Below are 21,455 nucleotides of genomic sequence, written 5' to 3'. Positions count from 1 at the left end.
GGGCCCACAAAAGCCCAAGCGGACAGAGCCCATGACAAAATCATGCTGCGGCCTTGAGCTTGACCACCAGGCCTAGGGCCTCCCCTTCAGGAGCTGATTCGGGGTCTGGCTTTGGCCTCCTTTCCAGGGCAGGCGGCTGGGTCTCACCCCAGACAGGGAGGATTTACAACACGACTTCCCCGACCCTACCCAGTCAGGGATAGAGTCCCTGGGGAGGAGGTGACACTGGGGTGGGGTGGGCAGGCTGGTAGCAGAGATTTGGGAGTAAAGGATTTTTAGCACGTGAGTAAAGCTGGGTACACAGTGCAGCGTTGTGCTGTGGCCCTGCCTCCTGCCCCTCCCGGTTCCTGCTCCGCACCCCTCCTTGGCCTCTTCATGCTCGGCTCTGCTCACCACTTTGGAGAGGACTTGGGGGCGGGGCCAGAGTGGTGAGTTCACCTGGCCAGAATCACCCAGCAGCGGTGAGTCATGGTGTCCAGAGAGAGGGGTCCCCTTTCTCACTTTGGCCTTTCGATTTTAATGAGGGTGCCTCCTGGCAGCCCCTGGCTCCTGGCCCGGGTCATGAGAGCCCAAACGGTGAGTCACTGAGAAATCACCTCCTAAACAACTGAAAATTAGCTTTGATTCCTGGGGAGGTTTGGGCCACAGCCCTTCCTCCAGCAGCATGAGAGTGTTTTCCAGGAAGAGCCAGGTTTCTGAGACAACCTCTTTGCTGACCCACTTTGAATCCTGGCCTGGCCAGGATGAGGCCCCTGTGAGCCCTGCCAGTGTGGACCTGCAGCAGAAAACCAACTACTGTAAGTAAGGCCAGAGCCAGGCAGGGAAATCCAGGCAAGCTTCCAGGCAGAGGTGTCCTCAGCTGAGGTTTGAAGTGGGAGCGTTGGGAGGACTTGGATTTGGAGGAGAGTTCCAGGCATTTGGGAAATGGGGTTAGGTTTTTGGTTTTCCCACCTGTGGCACGATGCAGCCAAAAACACTGGGTCTCCATCACCAAGCCACGGACTTGAGTGTCAGCTCCACCACTTAGGGGCTGTGTGACCTTGGCCAGTCCTGTCACCGCTTAAGCCTGGCTTTGTTATGTGTAATAGGGGGATAATTAGACCTCCCCTTTAGAGTTTGGGACCAGATGAAAAGGAAATGGAATGTGTAAAGCTTTTTGCAGAATGCCATGCCCACAGGAGGAACTCGTAAACACTGGGCCCCTCCTTTCCTCCCTCCTTACCTGGCAACACAGGAGGCAGCTACTGTCCAAGGAACTCGAAGCCCTCCCTCCACTGGAGTAGCGCCTGGAGCTGGGCGGGCCCCCAGCATCTCAGTGGGATTATTGCCCCTACGTGACAGATTTTAACTTCCACGCTGGAGGAAGATCAGAAGGAAGAGATCCCAGTCTCTGCAATGTCGTCTTTCTCTTGGTGTAAACCAGTCCCTTGTAGTTTAGAAAGTATTCATTGCTGTGCAGTCAATAAAGTTGATTGAGGATGTACTATGTGCTGGGGCTGCACTGGGGAGGAAAACTGGACCTGATTCCTGCCTTCATGGGGCTGGCAGTCCAACAGGGAGACTGACATAAGTAATTATGTACTGAATGGCAACGTTTAAACAGGGATAGGTAGCTTGACAGAATGTTCTAGGGGTTATGAGAGTACTTAACAGGGGCGTCTGATTTGTGCAGGGGGCAGTGAGGGCTTCTCTGGGGAAGAAATGATTTAGCAGGGATCTCAAGAAGTTAATTGGGTGAAGAGGGATGTGGAGAGAGTTTAAGTGGAGGGACAGCCTGTGCAAAGGCCCTGTGGTCTGAGGGACATGGCACCTAGGAGGGGCTGAAAGGAGTCTGTGGTAGTGGGCGGGCCTTGAAGGGTGTGATTCACTGGGAAGCTGACTGTGACCTCCCATTCACCTCACAGTAAGCCTTTTGCTTGAGCCTGATGGGCAGGTGGCCTAGAGCTTGCAGGAGGCTGGAGAGGCCACGAGGGTCCCCCATGAGAATGAGGCACCTCTCTGAAAGACCTGGTGACATTTTCATCCCAACAAGGAGCCTCTGTGAGTGACCAGAGGACAGGGAGGCTTGTCCCCCATCAGGAAGAGGCTTTGGCAGCTGTGCTCCCACAGCTGGGCTCTCCCACTTGTGATGGAGGGTAAAGAGAAGCATCCTCGGCCTGGGTCTGTCGTCATCTTTTATAAGGTTGCCAGCATCCTTGTAAAATGGCACCGCCGTGTCTTGCTGATTTCTGTCCAGGGAACCATGGGACGCCAATGAAAGGTTTGAAACCGGGAGGTGTCCTGCTCAAATGGTTCCGGCTGCTGAGAGGAGAATGAGTAGGAGGGTAGCAGGGTATCCCAGGCTCCAGGACCCCATATCAGGTGATGGGGACGGCCGTGCTGGCATGTACTAGGTGGGCGGTGGAGCCTGAAGAGGAATAATGAGAGCCTCAGGCACCGCCCCCTCCCCGCCCCTTCACTGAGCATTCATGGGTGCAAGGGTCATGGGGAGGGAGAGGAAACTGAGGATCCTCGTTCCGCAACAGCTTCGGTCCTCAAGCTGACCCAAGAAGGGAGAGGCAGGGGGATGGTGCTAGGGAGCAGGGAGGCTCACACACGTACGGGCAGGTGTACTGCATGGACACCTTTGCGTGTTGCTTGGGGTGTGTCTGTATGTGCCTGTGCGTGGGTGTGGGCGGGGGGCGGTGGGGTCGTGCAGGCTCCGCCCACTGTGAGGGAACCCTTTGCTCCCGGGTGCCCCAGGGTCCTGGTTCAGACGGTACTCTGGGCTCTGGGGTCAAGCTGCCTGGCTTTACCACTGGCAAACTGGGTACTCCTGGGCAAATGACCTCACTTCCCATGGTCTCCGTCTCCTCACCTGTACAATGGGGACATGAACAGTACCCATCGCATAACGTTGTTGGGAAAGTTCATAGAACAGCATTTACAATGTGCTTGGAAGAGGAGCTTGCAGGTACAATATTTAAGACTCTTGTTGCTGTTAGTGGCAGTCATGCTAGTTAACACAGATTTGGGGGCCTCCCCTACAAAGCCCCCTCCTGCCTGGACTCCTCCCCTCTTTCCTTGAGGCCTCAAGACCCTGTCCTGGTTGGTGGTGGTGGGGCTCACCCTAACACTTTAACTTTAGTGGGGGGCTGGGAGGTCCTCTTGCTGTGTGTCTAAATATTTAAAAGTTATTAATCAAGCTGATGGATTGGGAAATAAAGCACGTTCTATCATACTATCTAAATATACTTTCCTGACAACAAATTAAAGAATATTTGGAAAACCACAGTTTTTGGAAGACTGAAAGTCAGAAATACGTCCAGGTCGATTGAGTTTAATTATTATTGTGTGTCTGGGTGTTCTGTTGATGGGCTGGTGATGTTTGAATGACTTACAAAGACATACATACTTCACAAATTATTGTACATTTGTTCCATAAAATGTGTTTCTTTTGTTTTCATTTCAGCAAAATCTCCAATTATGTTATAATCAAAATTTTCTGTAATTTTTTGTTCCTCTGACAGTAATGATCTTGAAGTTTTTAAAGATGTAATTGTAGATGAAGTACATGGGATTGAATTATGTTTCATCAAAAAGCAAACCTAAAGAGAAAAAACTAAAATTATTTTAATACATGTTTTAAAAATTTGTTTCTTCTAAAACACTCTGAATTCTCTATTCAAATGAATAGGCAAAATATAAATGCCAGCTAATGAATACCAAAAATTTTAAATGAAAGTATTTGAATAAAGTTGAATCTTTGAAAGTTTTTTTTTTTGGTTGAAATTTAATCACGCTTGCCAAATATTTTAATAAAAATAAAACTATTTGTAATTCTAATGCTCAATGTCATTTAGTTGCCAATGTAAAGAACTACTATTGTGACACAAGGTTATGGGCAGACCTAGATTTATTTTTATTATTTTTTAAAATTATTTTTAAAAATTGAAGTATAGTTGGCTTATAACATTGTGTTAGTTTCTGGTGTACAGCAAAGGGACTCAGTTATACATATATATATTCACATATGTATACAGTAGGTCCTTGTTGTTTATCTGTTTATGTATAGTGGTGTGTATCTGCTAATCCCAGGCTCCTAATTTATCACCCCACTTCCCTTTTGGTAACTATAAGTTTGTTTCCTATGTTTGTAAGTCTGTTTCTGTTTTGTAAATAAGTTCACTTGTATCATTTTTAAGATTTTTAAGTGATATCATATGATATTTGTCTTTGTGTAGACCTACATGTATATGAACGTACGAGTAATATGCACTGTTTCATCTTGCCAAATGTTCCTCGGGAGATACCCCACTAATCCACGAGCCCTTTCAGACCTGTGAATTGGAAATGAACAGACACAAGAAATAGATATTTGAAACCCATGGGAACTGATACTCTGTTATGCAAGAACCAGTTCGTCCACGTCCTCCGAGAGGAAGGATCTGATGGGCTGGCTCACCCTAAGCGCCCCTGCTGCTCCCAGCCTCCCTGTGGAGTGGCATCCGTGTACGGTGTGGCCACAGCACAGCCTGCAGCCTTCGTGATACTTTGATGCAGTTGCCTTTTGTTTTGAGGACACAAGGCAAGAGATGTGAGGAAGCAGTTCACTGGGGCCTGAGCAAAGTTAGATGTGAGAGTGAGTGTTGGACGTTGGGGACTGTCCTGCCAGGTGCCGCGCACTCATCGGGGGACAGGGGCACTTCTGGGCCTTGGAATAAGTTTAGTGTATGTGTTTCTGTGTGTATATGTCTGTGTCTGTACGTGCCTGTGTGTCCCTTTGACAGGGTGCATGCATGTAAGTATGCGTGTGTCTGTGTGCCTACGTGTCTCTGTGTGCACATGTGTCTTTCTGTATGTAAGTGTGCATGTGTGCATATGTGACTGTCATATCTGTGGGTATGTGTATCCATCTCTGTGTGCACCTATGGGTGTCTTTGTGTGTCTGTGTGTCTTTGTGTGTGTGTCTATATGTGTGTGCGTGTGTATGTGTGTGACATGTGGGGTCCTCTAGAGCATGGAGCCCGGGCAGGGCCTCCTTTGCCTGCATCTCAGGGCAGTGCTCTTCATAGTGATGCCACCATCCATCCATTCAGTGCCTCCTGTCTTGTTCTAGGGGCTTTACATGTGACCTTCACCACAGCCCTGTGGAGTGGGCATTAATTAATTAATTAATTCTGTTTTATAGATGATGGAACTTAGGCTCAGTATCTTTTCGAGGAAATAATCAGCCAAGGCCACTCAGCTACCCAGGATGGGTAGGGCCACAGGATGTGTCGGACATCAGATGCCTGCTGCTGTTGCTCCACGCTGCCTCCCAGTGGTGAGTTTGGGCACAGGCCTGATATCCCTTGCTTGCTCAGAGTCCCCAAGGCCCAGGGTCCCAGGAATTGGTGGTAGTTCAGTGGATGCACTGAGGCTGACCTCAGCAGCCTCCTCTCACCATTTGTGCTTTGATCTTTCAGAGCCTGCAGCTCTGCCCTCCCTGAAAGTGCCCTGCTACTCAGAACCCAATCCTTGGAGCTTCTTTGGCTTATGATCTGGATTTCCTGAAGCTCTGCAAATTTCCTCCCTCTCAGAATCCATCACCAGATGTCACCAGTGCCCTGATGCTCAGAGATGCTACTCTTTCAGAACTTAAGCAGCCTGAGACACAGGCTGGAGGAGAGAACCCCAAACGGGGAGGTGAGACATCAGGCTTTGGGCTCTGCAACTAGCCCACAGCACCTCCCGGGCCAATGTTTGTTCTGTTTTCTCTCTGTGCCACACCACATTTGTGCCGTGGCCCTGGACCTGGTGGGACTCTTAGCAAGGGATCCAGATGTGAAAGATGTCCACTTCTAGGTGTCTATTGCTGGTGACAAGTCACCCCAAAGCACAGTGGCTCAAAGCAACAGCAATTTGCTCTTTCTCTTAAATCTGGGGGTTGGATATGTGGCTCCTCTGATGGTTTCTCTTGGATTCACTCATGAGGCTGTCATCTGCTGGCTGGTCCACTGGGCTGGGAGGTCCAAGATGGCCAGACTTCCATGTCTGGTAGAAAGAGCTGGCTGTCAGCTAGGACCTCTCAATTCTCTTCCTCCCCTAGGATGAGAGAGGTGACAATTCATCCTCCACTTGGCTTGACCAGCTTCCTTACATGGGAGTCTTGGCGTTCCAAGGGGGCCAAGGCAGAAGCTCTGCCACCTCTTGAGGCTCTGGCCCTGGAACCCCCCACCCCTACTCCCCTGGCACACCTTCTGTCACATTCTACTTGTCAATGCAAGTCACAGAGCCAGTCCAGATGCAAGGGGGTGTGGGGGAGAAACAGATTCCACCTCTGAATGGGAGAACTGACAATGTCACGTTATGAAGAAACCTACACACTAGGGTGGGAGGAATTTGTGCTATTAAATAATTTATCCCAGACTGATAGCACCATCCTTGGGGGTAATTTCAGATTAACTTATACCAGGGGTTGGCAAATTCTTCTCTAAAGGGTCAGATAGTCTATATTTTAAGCTTTATGGGTTATATGGTCCCTCACTCTACTTACCTCTGCCCTTGTCACTCAAAGGCAGCCATAGACAATATGCAAACAAAAGGGCATGACTGTGTGCCAATAAAGCTTTAATTTCAAACACAGGCAGCACACTGGGTTTGGCCTGTGGGCTGTCGTTTGCCAACCCCTGACTTACACACACATTGATGATTAGCCTGGAAGCATCTTGAGGTCAGGGACAGCGTTTCATGGAAGTGGTTCCTGCTTTTAGACACAATGAGCTCCTAAAACCCATGTCACTAACAGTACCGATCAGATTACTTTCAGCGTATTCATTCATTCTGTAAATATTGCTGAGCACCAACTAAATGCAAAGCACTGTTCTAGGCACTGAGTGAGCAAGACAGAGGTTCACTTGCTTTCATGGAACTTACTTACATTCTACTGATTGTAAGGAACAGAAAAGAAAAAAAGAATTGCTCACACATTACCACGAATTTTGGCTCAAGTAAATGATGTTATGCAATGGGGAAGGGGTGGATCCCCAAAGGGAAAATCTGGGTTCTGTTAGGAAAGTATTAAGAGGGCAAATGGATGCTGCAGAAACACAGAGCATGTCCCTTTCCCTACTGTGTTTCCAGAAATGGAGGCGTTTCTAGAACCACTTAGAGTAAATCCAGAAATGCCTATTTAATTGGAGGTAGGTAGACAGGAGGGCCCATTATCATGAGGTTGGGGAGAAATATCAAGTCCAAACTGATTCAATAAAATTGTGGAGCTGAAACTACTCTCAGAAGAAAATCTAGAAGAACCCACACCAGATTTGGGCAATTCTGGAGATATTTGCTCTAAGCCCTAGAGTCTTAATCTAAAGATATGATGTTTGCTGTTCTAAGGTTTTGGAAGATGCATGAGTTATATTCAGGAAGTCAGCACACTAAGGATGGCCCAGGTGCCTCCCTGTCAGCCAGAACACAAAACAAACAATTGGATTCCCTTAGACAAAGAGAAGTGAGAACCCCAGGACAAAAAGCCAGAAAGATAAGATGTAAGAACAAAGAGCACATCTCAAAAGCAAAGCAAGGCAGCTCTAATGCTCCCTGCAAGTCTTACAGCACAAATAAAGGAGCTGCCAGAAGTCAGAGAGAAGATGGCAGAGCAGCAGCAACCCCCCAGGGTTGCCTGGAGACACCCAAAGTAGGTGCAAATTAAAAGTTACCAAGTCCTTACGAAGAGAGAACAGAATTCAACACGTTCAATTTAGCGGACATTTAGGGTTCTAATGCTGTGTCGATTGCCAAGATGAAAAGACTCCTGCTGACCTCAGTGGACAGATAAGCGAATGTGTGAGAATGAGCTAGGACAGAGTGTGGAACAAAGCACAGGGGAGCCACAGAGGAAGGGATAATTCATTCTGCCTGGATGGCCTTTACGGAGAGCTGCAGTGAGGAGCTGTCAGCTGCACTGGGGCCTGGAAGCATGACCAGGACGCAGCTGACGATAGCCCCAAGGAGGGAAATGCAGCAGGAGCCATAGGGACAAAAGCCCACGAGCTCGGAAGTTCTGTGGATGTCTTAGCTTCTCTCTGCTCAGAATCCCTTCTCCTCTCCTTTGATATTGTCACCCCATTTTTCTCTCTCTCATTCTCTGTGGTCCTGGTGGAACTGCCAGTCACAGTGAAGCCCCACCCCAGAGGCAAGCTCATGACCCAAGCCAGCCAATCAGACTCTCTCTTCAGAGTCTACATCTTCAGCAGAAGGATGCACTAGCTTAAGGCAGATGGAACAGAGCCATCCGGTCCTTAGTGTCCTAAAGAGACCATTCATGAGATCTTGCTGCTGAGACTCTGTCCTGGACCAGCTCTTCTATTTTATGAGTCATCCAGTTTCCTTTCATCAAATTCCTTTTGATTAACCAGAATAGATTTCTGTAACAATTCATTGGGCTTGCAAACAAAGATCTATATTTCATATTGAAATTGGCACCAGAAAGAAGGTTGTAAGCAACAGGCCCTGAGGGAAATAGGGAATCTGGGATGAATTACTAGGCAGAGATGGGACCACGATTTGGGACAGGAGCTGTCCATGGTATTCAGGGTCGCTAAACAGCCACCTGCTCCCCAAGGGCAAAGCTTGGGGCACTGGATGGTTGTGGACACAACAATTTAAAGGGGATGAGGAATGGAGAGACATCATGATGGGGTGATGGTTTTGACAGCATTTGGTTAATTTAAGAGGGGGATATTTATCCTACCCCAGAACCACCCAACATATTAGATGTCAGGTTTCTTTGTTTATTTCTTCTGTTCTCCTGTAGTAGCATATGAGTTCCTTGAGGGCAGACACTTTGTCTTGAGCTTGGCTCCATCCCTAGTGCCTAGAACAATGCCTGGTGCACAATAGGTACTTAGAGTAAGAAATAGAAGTGTTATCCCAGAAAGAATCAAAGGAATTTGCTGATTCATATTATAAAAAATCTAAGGAGACACTGTGAGGATAGATGTTGAGGCTCCTCCACCAAGAATAATATGTTGGGTCAGATTGAATTCATTACTATGGATGCCCTTGCCCAAGGTTCTACAATTCAATGTGCTAATTTGGGCAGCTCTATGAGTCTAATGTTGCCTGGGTTGGTGAATTCATATGCTGGTTCACAGCACGTGGAAAGCCACAACTCATTGCCTTAACATGGAGTATCAACCAAAAAAACTGCAGAAGGCTACAAATGAGAAAAGTTTATTTGGAGTTTTAAGAATTGCAATTTAGGACACAGATTCTAGTAAAAAGGAAAGAGTGTTCTGGGAAAGAGGAAGAGTGAGGGGCTTATAAAGGCAAAAGCCATGAGGCTGTACTCCGATACAAGAAAGGAAATATTTGTCCTTTAAGGGATGGCTAGCACGAGTTGTTTTAGGGTAAGTTCCAATCAGTATCTTGAGTTTTTGGCAGATGTTCCAGGTGCCTTTGTTAGGACAATAAGTGGTCAAAAGGTCAAAGTCCACTGAGGCTGAGATATGCCTAATTTGTGCTTCTTCACTGGCCTCCCTCCTTGTTTCATTTTAGCGAGCCCTCTTAGCAGTACCAACTCCATTTTGGTTTTCCTTTCACAGTGGAGAGGAATGAAACAACGTTGAGGAGACATGAGGTCCTGTTGGTATCTGTTCTGTGCACCCTGCTTCCCCTCCACCCTCCTACTGTCCCCCTGAGAGGGTCCCGATGCCTTTCTGTCACTTTGAGAACCTGATTGGTGGGGGGAGCATCAGAACTTTTAAAAACGTTGTTCTGAGATTTTCTTTCTTGTCTGACAATGCTAGTGGGAGGGGCTCCAGGTAACATTATTTCAGTGGGGTTGACAGATGCCAGGGTGGCCCAGGCAGGAGGCAGCAGGCAATCACCAGGGGCAAAATGAATGGGGTCACCATGGCAGGTAGGTGGTGAGTGAGGTGATCTCAGAGCATGGGCTGAGCTACATGAGAGTCATCAGAAATGAAATGGGCTGGTATCCCACTGAGGTTTTATTTGATTTGAGTCATTGACACACCTGAATGACAAGATGACAAGATGGTGAACAGATAGCATCTCAATGTCAACGAGGTTCCTTAGGGTCCAGAAGCCTATCAGAATGTCTCTTCTAAATTAGAAGGAGACTCAGACTGTCACAGATTTTCATCAGGCACAGCTGTTATTCATTCTGGAACTTTCTTTTATTATCTTTGTGAGTTTGATGCCCTGTTTTTTTTTTTAATTTTACATGTTTACCTCAGCTTACATTCTTATTTTTGTCGGAGTACATCCTCAGATAATTTTCTAAAAAAGAGAAGTAAACTTCTAAATCTTTCCAGGTTCCCAAATATCTTGGTCACCTCACACTTTCTCTGGATTTAGAACTCTAGTCTGGAGGTTGGCAACTATGGCCCATGGACCAAATCCAGCCCTCTGCCAGATTCTTATTCCTTTGTAGATAAATCATGTGGTTCCCTTTTTCATCTTACTGTTCTAACATTTTACAGTGATGTGGCCAGGTGTGAGTGTCTTCCCCATCTGATTTTCTAAGCACTCAAAAGATGTCATTCAATGTGAGGGCTGTTATTCTGCAGCTCTGGGGAATTCTCATGTTTCTTTGAGAATTTCTTTTGCTCTGTTTTCTCTTTTTAGATTTCCTGTAAGGTGACTGTTGGACTTCCTGGATTGATTCTCTGAGTCCCTTGTCTTTTCTGTTATCTTTTCTCTTTTATAGTCTTTTGGTTTTACTTTCTATGAATTCCCTTGTCTTTATCTTCCAACTCTTGATTTTATAAATTCCAGCAATCATCTCTTTTCTTAAAACTTCTGTTTTGTTATCCAATTACTGTTTTAACATAACTTCCTGGCGATTTATGAATGCATTATTTCCTTGAATCTTTCTGAGGGTAAAAATTAGAGGTTTAAAAAATATATATCTTCTGTTCCTTGAATTATCTCTATTTCTTCCAGGTCATCTCCCCCACCTTCCCTCATTTTGTCTATGTTGGCCTCCTTCCTTTTACATTTTTTTTTAACATTTCTGGTAGTCCTTGATTGGCTGCTGATATTTACAAACAAGACAACAAACATCTCCATGCATATGGGTGGGGCCTGCCATCCAGGGCTTTTTGATGGATGCATAGGGAGCCAGTCTTCATGCCAAAATGAAGAGCTCTTTTATCTTAGGCATGGAAGTCCACATTACTTACCCTAATTACTCCTGGACAACTTTTTGAAATAGAGAAGTCCTCTGAATTTTTTATTTTTGCTTTGAGTGTGGTGGTGGTCTGACAGGGGATGGGGAGATTGGATGTCCAGCCACTAGACATGCTACGTGTGTATGTGTGTTTATGTGTGTGTAGTGGAGAGGGTTTGTGTTAACATCTCCTTTCCATTTTGTTAGTTATAACCAGTTTTTACCTCAAAAACCATCTCTCCTCTCTATTTCATAAGATCCTGTAGGATTATCTGTCATGGTGCCCTGCATTTTCCATCACTAGGGTAGACTTGTGACCCAAGATGTCCAAGTGCAGGTTGTTTTTCCTAGCCACAGGGATATTTCCCAGAATAGGCACCCAAACTGGACCAATCAGAATCTTCCATTAGTTTTAATTTATGGGTCTTCCATTTCTCTGGGGCCTTGAGCAATAAAGACCATGTACATCTGGAGCCGTCAGTGACCATATTTCTTGACTACATGGAAGAAGCTGCCTGGAGAATGAAGCCAATATGCTGATGGAGGGAGAGAGAGACAGAGACTGAGATTCTTGGATCCAACATCATTTGACTTCTTCTCTGAGCCTTCAAATTATGTGAACCAAGAAATTCTCTTTGTAACTTATGCTAGTTTGACTTGGGTTCTGTCATTTGAAACTCAGAAGGATGCAGACTAACCCAGGAGGTTTCCATGCATAGCAGAAATCTGGTCCTACTTGTGTTCAGGAGATCCCCAGGATGGAGGTGTCTGGGTGGTACATGGAGGTGAGGCTGAACACCAGGTGTGGAGGTTAGAAACCTCATCAAAGATCCATGTGTGCAACCATGGCTTAGAGAGAGAAGAGCTCCAGCTTTTCAAATGGGCCAAGTGACCACCAGGAAGAGCAGCCATGGTGAACCAAGACCCTTTCCAGAATGTTCTGGGCTGGATAAATCCTGAGGGCTGTTGGACAGCTTCAAGGAAATGGGAAGATATTCCTCCAAAGCATGCCTTAAATTGCCCACCAACCTGCATCAGGTGAGCCAAGTGGATTTGACTTGGAAAGTTAAAGCAATTTCATGTACTTGAGTGTCATGGAAAAGACCATGCTGATGACTCTCCCTCTTCATCCTTCTCATCATCATCATCATCTACCTGTCACCTTCCCCATCATCACGTCTCCCAAGTCTACACTGGTCGTGTTAAGTGACACCATGTGTGAAATGCCAATAGCCAAGCTCCGGCCCATCCCTTTCTCATTTTCCCTCACCAAGGATTAAAGCAGCTTCAAGTCTGTTTCTACCCAGGGTCACCTTGCTAAACTTTGATGTTAGACACAGAACATTTTCAGATCAAGACCTGAAATTGCCCCTCAGATCCTTAGCTGCTGAGATAATGGAACAAGAACAGATGAAAGCAATTAAACGTTTTCAAACATTAACAAAAGGCCAGAATGACACAAGGAAAAAAATCCATCAGTGAGTTAGACAACATGGCATAAGATCTGCAAGACACAGTTTCAGAGTTCTGATATGAGGCAGGAGGTCTGGCCAGGCTCTACATCACGTCTAAAAGGATTTGAAGAGTTAATTTATTATAAAACAGACTAAGGGGGCAAAACAGTCATGATAATTAAATAAATGTTGATTGAGTATCTCTTATGTGCAGGGTTATGTCCTGGTACAAGAACAAATCAGATAAGTAGCCTATCCTCCAGGTCTATTGTCCTAAAGAGGAGGCAAGCCGGAGCAGAAATAACTTTGACTCAGTAGAAAGTAGTAAGTGCATTAGGAGCAATAGAGATAAAATTTGACAGTATTTGTGTTAAAATGTTTCAAATTGTTAAAAAAAAATGAACCAGGTGAGATAAGATGTTCTTCTGGATCTGGGTTAGTGGAAGACAGGATTTGAAGTTCACTACAAAAGCTACTGACATGGGAAAGGAAAAGTATTATTTAATGCCCTTCTTCCAAAGCTCACAGCTAATGTCTGCAAGGAACATAAAAAACAAAAAAAAAGGAATAGAACTAGGGAAGCAAAATACAGGTGGCATTCAAGGTAAGCTGCTGTTCCCCTACAGGTGGGGCTTCAGGTGACACTGTTAGCAGACATGGGCTGGTTTATGGGGAGGGACTTAGTAAAAGCATGGACCGTGCTGGCCTTATTGTATGGGCTACTTCACCTTCACCTTGAACTAGGAGCCGGCCTTAGCACATGTCTGTGGGATAGCAGACATCTTTAGCAGATGCCAGAGAGCTGTGGGAGCTTTAGGTGGTGTGCACAGCTGAGGCAAGGACTCATTGTGGGAGGAACGAGGCTTCCCGTAGGCACACCCTGCAGACACTGGGGGCAGAATGACCATTTGCTGGATTTCCTGGGTTCATTCAGCCAAGTCTGGAAACCAGGCCTTGAGCTCCAGCTAAATTTGAGTACGTTATTATAGGACAGCGGTTCTCAACCTTAATGGGCATATAAGTTACCTGGGATTTTCTTAAAATGCAGATTCTGATTCACTTAGTTCGAATCGCCCTGGACTTTGAGTAGAGGTAGGTCCCACCCCAGGCCTCCTGAATCAGGATCTGCATTTATAAAATGAAGTAATTATTTTTAAAATTGAAGTATTATTGATCTACAATACTATATTAGTTACAGGCATATGACATTGAGCTTCATTATTTTTATACATTATACTCCATTTGAAGTGGTTATAAAATATTGGCTGTATTTCCTGTGTGGTACAGTGTATCCTTGTAGCTTATTTATTTTATGCATAGCAGTTTGTACCTCTGAATCCCTTACTTTTTATAGATGCCCCCCTCCCCTCTCCCAACTGTTAACTACAAGTTTGTTTTCTTTATCTGTGAGTCTGTTTCTTTTTTGCTGTATTCACTAGTTTGTTTTGTTTTTTAGATTCCACATATAAGTGATATTATACAGTATTTGTCTTTGTCTGACTTATTTCACTAAGTATAATACCCTCCAAGTCCATCCATGTTGTAAATGGCAAAATTTTATTCCTCTTTACGGCTGAGGGGAGTATTCCGTTGTATACATTACCACATCTCTTTATCTGCTCCTCTGCTGATGGAAACTTAGTTTGCTTCCGTATCTTGGTAACTGCAAATAATGCTGCTATGAACACTAGGGTGCATGTATCTTTTTGAATTAGTGTTTTTGTTTTCTTCTGATTTGTACCCAGGAGTGGAACTGCTGGATCATATGGTAGCTCTATTTTTAGTTTTTTGAGGAACTTCCAAACTGTTTTCTGTAGTGGACCTAAATGCAAGACCGGAAACCAGAATCTGCATTTTAACAAGATTCCCTGGGAGATTTTCAGGCATGTTGCACTTTAAGAAGTGTTGCTCCGGAGCATGAGGGCTTTAGCTTTTAGCATTAAAGTCCTCTGTAGAGGGTATAGATGGACCACCCAAATTCCTTTCCATTTAATTTGCTTTGAATGACCTCAGAGACAAGGCACTACAGTGTAGAGGACTATTCTCCATTAAGGGTAATTTGGCCCCGGGAGGACATGTGGCAATGCCTAGAGTTATATTTAGTTGCAGTTGGGAGGATGCTACTGGGATCCAGTGGATGCAGGCCAGGGATGCTGCTAAACATCCTACCATACCCAGGACAGCCCCTACAAGAGTTAGTTAACCTAGCCGCAAATGTCGATAGTGCCGAGGCTGAAAACCCTGCTGCAGAGGGATCAGCCTTGAATTTAGATGGCTTGTCCAACGTGGTCAATCCCACATAAAGTCTCAAGTTAGCTCTGGGTTTATTAAATACGGAAGTCAAGCCATGGTCAACTTTGAGATCCACCCACGGAAAGACAGTAGATTTTATAACAGAGAAAAAAATAAAAAAGGAATGGACACTTTTACTATAAACATAACATGCCATCTATCTGTGGTGAGGTATAGAAATAAATGATGCAATTAAATCATTGTCAACTTGAGGGTTAAGAAGGCAATTAAAGTGGCCTGCGTTTGTAATACTCTGTCTCCAGGTGTCCAATTGCTCAGGAAATTTAAAAAAGGAGCTGGAATTATTTGACAAGCATGCTTCAGGGTTTTTTGGTTTTTTTGTTTTTGGTCTGAACAGGAGCAGTAGAAGGAGGAAAACAAAATAAAAGAAACCAGGCAGGTTAATTTAGGGGAGAGATTTCCTTACAATAGTAGTTCTCAAAACATGGTCCCCTGCGGGGCGGCAGCAGCATCACCTGGGAACTTGTTAGAAATGCAAATTCTCAGGCCACACTGCAGACCTTCTATACCAGAAACTCTAGGGGTAGGGCCCTCAAACTCATTTTTATAAACCCTCCAGGTAATTCTGATGCTCCCTGCAGCTGGAGAACCACTGCCTTAGGAGAAAGGCTAGATACTGGGAGGCTCCCTAGAGACATAAAAGGAAAAACGAGATCTTGGATCCTTTAGCTGGGACCAAGCCAATGGAAAATTAGGGAGGATAAATTCTGAACCATAATTCCCTTGGATGTTAGCTTGGAAGGTAAATTAATCTCCTGTTTAATCTAATATGCTCTGATGCTGGTTTTTCTTATCTGAAGTGGTCAATAGAAGGTTTTTACACAACTAGATCAAGTATTCTACCTGTCAGTTGTAAAATGATATTGATTTTAAGATGTTTCCAGATCGCATTAAATCTGGATACTTTAAAAGGAAGGGGGAAAACGTGCATTTTAGAATAAATATTTTAGGTTACTTTTCAGATTTTACTTTCTTCCTGGGAATGTGATTATAGGAGAGCATTCATATTCAAATGAGGGGCACTTTATTGTTGGAATTTGTCATTAGAGTATCTTTCTGATGTCATTTGAACTCATTGCAGGACCTCTAATAGGCTGTGCTGGACAATGAGCCTGAACATGAAATAGGAAACAGAACATGAAATGGGTTTTCAGCTTTGGTTTTGGGGTGGTGAGTCAGAATTAGGTTCAACTGTGACTGATAAAACCCAAAATAATGGTGGCTTAAACAACATGGAAGTTGATTTTGCTCTCACAGAAAAGAATTTTGGAAGTAGGCAGTCTTGAGTGTAAAAATGAGTTTACAGTCATCAAGGACTGGGTATCCTCTGTTTTGCTGATTGGGTTTTCTAAGTGTAGTTCCTCATGTTTAAATATGGTTGCTTGAGTGCCAACCATTGTGTCCATATTCCATGTAGAAGGCCCAGGGCCAAGCTCAGGGGAACTCCGGTCAGTTAAAGGAGGAAGCCTACAATGGAGATGGACGAGTGGCCAGTGAGATGAGAGAAAAACCAGGATAGTGTGGTTCAAAATGGAGGAGAGAGTTTGAAGAAAGAGGATGAGGGCATCTGGGGTGCTCTCCTTGTTCACGCTGTCGAGTCTGGCCCTGTAGTCATTCAACAAGCATTTGTTGAGATGTGCCCTGCCCAGGATGCTGAAAATACAGGGGGACCAAGATGGAGAGAAGCCTGTAGTTTAGATTCTAGACACATGCTGTCTGATATGGTCGCTGCTAGCTACACATGGCTGTTTAAATTTCAATGAATTAAAATGAAGTAAAGTTAAAAATTCAGTCTCTCAGCCGCACCAGGCACATTTCAAGAGCTTAACAGCCCCATGTGTCTAATATCTACCTACCATACTGGACAGTGGGGATATAGAATGCGTCCATCACTGCAGAAAGTTTTCTTGGGCTGTGCTGGTCTAGAGCATTCTGAAAGAATGGACTCTATGGCAGGGATTGGGTGGGCGGGGAGAGGGAGTGGGGAGAGCCTTGGGGAGCCAGGGTTGGCCTTGGGGGAAGCACGCAGATGCTGTTTCAAGTGTGACTGTTGCTCGGGCCATTTGGAAGCAAGTGGGTACCAGCCCCAAATCCTGAAATATTGCTTTAGTTTCAATTCACACTAAACAAATATAATTTATGTGTGGTAAGAGAGAGTCCACTCAACCTCTTCATTTATTTGGTGCACATTGGCCAAGCTGATGTACTACTGTGCAATTGCTCTTTTGCTGACAACTGGGTGGAGACAGATAAATATGACACAGCCCATGTCCTCAAGGAACCCCGTCTCGTATTGGGTTCTTGATCGACCCACGAATAAATTAAAACATACTGAGTGCACACAAGAAAGCACATAGTGCGGTGGTAGGAGAGAGGATCTTCAAACCCTGTTTGAGAACATCCAGGAAGCCCTCCTGGAGGAGGAGGCTCTTAAAAACTGAGTCTACAAGAAGAATAGTAGCAACCTAGGGGAAGAAGAGAAGGGTTGGGATTTCCAGGTTGGAGTGACAGCAAGAACAGAGGCAAGAAGGTTAAAAGAAATAATCCTCTGGACCAGAGTGATGGGTGTAAGGCAAGCGGTGCAGGGACAAGCCCGAGGCCTGAGGCCAAAGAGGAGACCAAGGCATAGACCTTGGAGGTCCCAGAAAGAAGCTTGCCATTCATCCTTGGGGACTGAGATATGTCTGAAGGGTTTAAACCAAAGGATGACCTGGAAGTAGGTGTTTTCTTTTCCACATCATCCTGCTTAGGTCCTTCTTGGCAGTTACTATGATCTTGAGCATCTTATTTATCTACATATGTTTTATTATTTGATTAATGAACAGACGGATGAAAAATGGAGCTTGGTAGGCTTCTTGGCTAGGGGAAGCGTCAAAACCTTATCTCGTTTTCTCCAGTCCTCTTCTTGCTTTCCTCCTGAGAGGAGGCTTGTGTGTTTAGGTCCTCTGGAAGCAGATGCCCAGATGGAGTTGGAAGTGCAAGAGATTTATGGAGAGAAAGAGCTCTGAAAGATAATGGGGAGAGAGAGGGAGAGGAGTAAGGAGAGAGGGCATTCAGATCCCAAAGCAGATCTGACACCTCTGAAAGGAGAGAGGGAAGGAAGGGGGATTGGGTGGGAAGAGCCTCAAACTGCAGGGCAGTTCTGAGGAAAGTCTCAGCTAATCTGATGGGCGTCCCCAAACGAGGAATGCCCAGTAGAGGAGTCTTGCAATGGCAAGAGTTGCCTGGCTCTAGACCCCTGTCATCTCAGGGATAAGGTCAGCTCAGAAGAACACGGCTTGGTCATGAGCAGGTGGTGGTTCCCAAGGATGCAGGCGTTCGGGGACTTGTCCACCGACTACACTCCTCAAACAGAGTCTCATTGGAAGGGAGCAGTGAGGGTGCACCTCCAAGGCTGTCACTGGAGAGGTTACTCTGGATTGGTCAAACGCTTGGACACTTGATTGGACCATTTTTGCTGGTGGAAGGGTCTTCAAGCATTGAAAGGTTATGTGCCAAAGGTCAAGCAACAGAGCTCTCGTACATTGCTGGTGGGAACGTAAACGGGGCAGACATTTTGTCAAAAGACTTTGTCTGGTCTTTATAAAATTAAACTACCCCTACCATTTGACCTAGCATTTCCACTTCCAGATATTTATCCGAGGGAATGAAAAACTTATGACCACACAAGTACTTGTATAAGAATCTTCAGAGCAGTTTTATTCAAAATATTCCCAAACTGTTCACAACTCAAATGTCTATTGTCAGGATGATGAGTACACAAATTGTAGTACATTTCTACTCTGGAATGCTACTCAGCCGGAAAGAAGAACAAATGGTGACAGACACAACAACATGAACGAATCTCGCAGTTATTGTGCTGAATGCAAGAAGCCAGACACAAAGAGTACATACAATATATGATTTCCAACTAGGAAGTTCTAAAGCAAATTAATCAAATGTGGAATTGGTAAGAATAGTGGTTTTCCCAGAGTTAGGGGCTGAATTGTGTCCCCGCCCTCCAAATTCATGCCTTGAAATCCTAGCCCCTAGTACCTCAGAAAATAAACCTCCAGCTTTGTTCTTTTGTCTCAAGATTGCTTTGGCTATTCAGGGTCTTTTGTGGTTCCATACAAATTTTAGAATTATTATGACAAACCAGAAATGTGAAAAATGTCCCGGGCGTTTTGAGAGGGAACACATTAAATCTGTAGATTGCTTTGGGTAGTATGGACATTTTAAGAATATTAATTCTCCCAATCCATGAACAAGGGATACCTTTTCATTTATTTGCATTGTCTTCAATTTCCTTCTTCAGTGTCCTATAGTTTTTAGAGTAAAGTCTTTCACTTCCTAGGTTAAATTTATTCCTAGGAATTTTATTCTTTTCGATGAGATTTAAATGGGATTGTTTTCTGGATTTTTCTTTCTGGTAGTTCATTTTTAGTGTACAGAAATGCAACAGATTCCTATATATTAATATTGCATCCTAAAACTTTACTGAGTTCATTGATTAGTTCTAATAGTTTTTCGGTGGCATCTCTGGGATTTTTTATATATATAGCAAATATTGACAGTCATACTTCTTCCTTTCCGATTTGGATGGCTTTTATTTCTTTTTCTTATCTAATGCTGTGGTTGGAACCTCCAATACTATGTTAAATGGAAGTGGCCAGAGTGGGCATCCTTATATTGTTCCAATCGTAGAGGAAAAGCTTTCATCTTTCACCATTGAGTATGTAAGCTGTGGGTTTGTCATAAATGACCTTTTACGTTGAGGTATGTTCCCTCTATATCAACTTTGTTGAGAATTTTTACGATGAATGAATGTTGAATTTTGTCAACAGCTTTTTATGCATCTGTTGAGGTGACAGTGTGATTTTTAGCCTTCCTTTTGTTAATGCGGTGTATCACATTGATTGATTTGTGGATACAGAATCATTCTTGCACCCCTGGAATAAATCCCACTTGATCATGATGTGTGATCCGTTTCGTGTATTGTTGAATTCAGTTTGCTAATATTTTGTTGAAGATTTTTGCATCTATGTTTATCAGTGATGCTGGCCTGTAATTTTATTTTTTGTGTGGTCTTTGGTTTTGGTGTCAGGGTAATGCTGGCCTGGTGGAATGAGTTTGGAAATGTTCCCTCCTCTTCTGTGCTGGAACCCCTATAATGTGAATGTTAGTATGCTTGGTGTTTTCCCAGAGGCCCTTTAAACTGTCCTCATTAATTTTTTTTTCTTTTTGCTGTTTTGATAGAATGATTCCCACGATTCTGCCTTTTAGATCACTTATGCGTTCTTCTGTAACACCTGATCTGTTCTAATTCCTTCTAGTCTGGCTTTCCGTTTTTGTACTCTCCAGCTGTGCTTGGTTCTTTTTTATATTTCCTAATTCTTTGTTGAAATTCGCACTGTGTTCCTCTATTTTTTACCCCTGGGTTCAGTGAGCATTTTTATTGCTATCGCTTTGACCTCTTTGTCAGATAAATTATTTAGCTCCATTTCATTAGGGTTTTTTTTTTTCTGGGTTTTTACCTTGTTCTTTGACTTTGAACATATTCCTCTGCTTCTCATTTTGTTTTACTTTCTCTCTTTGTCGCTATGAAATTAGGTGAACCAGTTACCCGGCCTTCAAGGTGTGTCCTTGTGTAGGAGCGTCCCTATACAATCTGTGTGTGCCCAGTGGCTTCGATGGAAGAAATGGATCTGAAGAAATGGATCCGAAGAAATCACGAGCTGCCTTCTCCTGGGGTGCACTGGCAGCCGACTCCGTGGTGGGAGGTAGGGCTGGAGCTGGAGGGGTTAGAGCTGGAGCACAGTGTGAGCTGGGGCTCTCCCCAGGCTCAGTGGCAGTCACTGCTCTATTAGGGGTGTGGGTGTGACTGGACCCTGAGGGACTGGGGCAGGAGCCCTGAGAGGGTTGGCCTTCCCCCTGGAAAGAGGGACGTTTCCGCTTTGATTGCGGGCGGAGGCCAGGGCGGGTCCTGAGGGGCTGGAGCGGCAGTTCTGAGCTGGCCTCACTTCTCCCTGGTGCAGGCGATGGCGGTTACTGCCCTGGGTGAGGGGCTAGAATCGCACTTCTGAGTCGGTTCTGCTTCTTCCCATTGTGTGCGATGGTGGTCTCGGTCTGGGTGGGGAGCAGGGCCAGAGCAGGTGGGGCTGGAGTAGGAGCCTGCTGTGGGCTGGGGTATACACTGGAGTGGTCTGGGCAGGCCGGCCAGAGCACCAGGCAGTTTTCAGTCTGCTGCCTCTTGCTAAGACTGGGAGCAAGCAAATCCTTTGCACAATCTTCCAGAGCAGAGTTTCAGTTTCTTACAACCCTCTGGTAAGCCCCACTGGCTTTCAGCCCAGACAAGGGTTCATCTTCCCAGCGTCAGACCGCAGGGCTGGGGGGCCTAATATGGGGCTTGACCTCCTCAGTCCTTAGGGAGGATCCCTGAGCCCCTGATACCTCCCTCTTCTTCCGAGTCACTCTCTAGGGGTGTAGGTTCTGACTAAATGGCTTCTCCTCCCCTCCTACCAGACTCTGTGCGGTTCTTTCTTTATAAC

At 45.1% G+C, this 21,455-nt stretch overlaps 1 long non-coding RNA gene across 1 annotated transcript; it reads left to right on the top strand.

The window, feature by feature from the left end:
* Window positions 1-1,438: 1,438 nt before the first annotated feature.
* LOC140700780 (uncharacterized) lies at window positions 1,439-5,665 on the top strand. Its single transcript, XR_012079455.1, has 4 exons — window positions 1,439-2,361; window positions 4,224-4,621; window positions 5,171-5,305; window positions 5,448-5,665. It is a non-coding gene; the product is annotated as an uncharacterized lncRNA (long non-coding RNA).
* Window positions 5,666-21,455: the final 15,790 nt, after the last annotated feature.

Source organism: Vicugna pacos, chromosome 13 (genome assembly GCF_048564905.1).
Source record: "Vicugna pacos chromosome 13, VicPac4, whole genome shotgun sequence".
Classification (NCBI taxonomy): Eukaryota; Metazoa; Chordata; class Mammalia; order Artiodactyla; family Camelidae; genus Vicugna; species Vicugna pacos.
The sequence above is the reverse complement of the archived record's forward strand: the minus strand, read 5'-3'. Positions and strand labels throughout refer to the sequence as shown.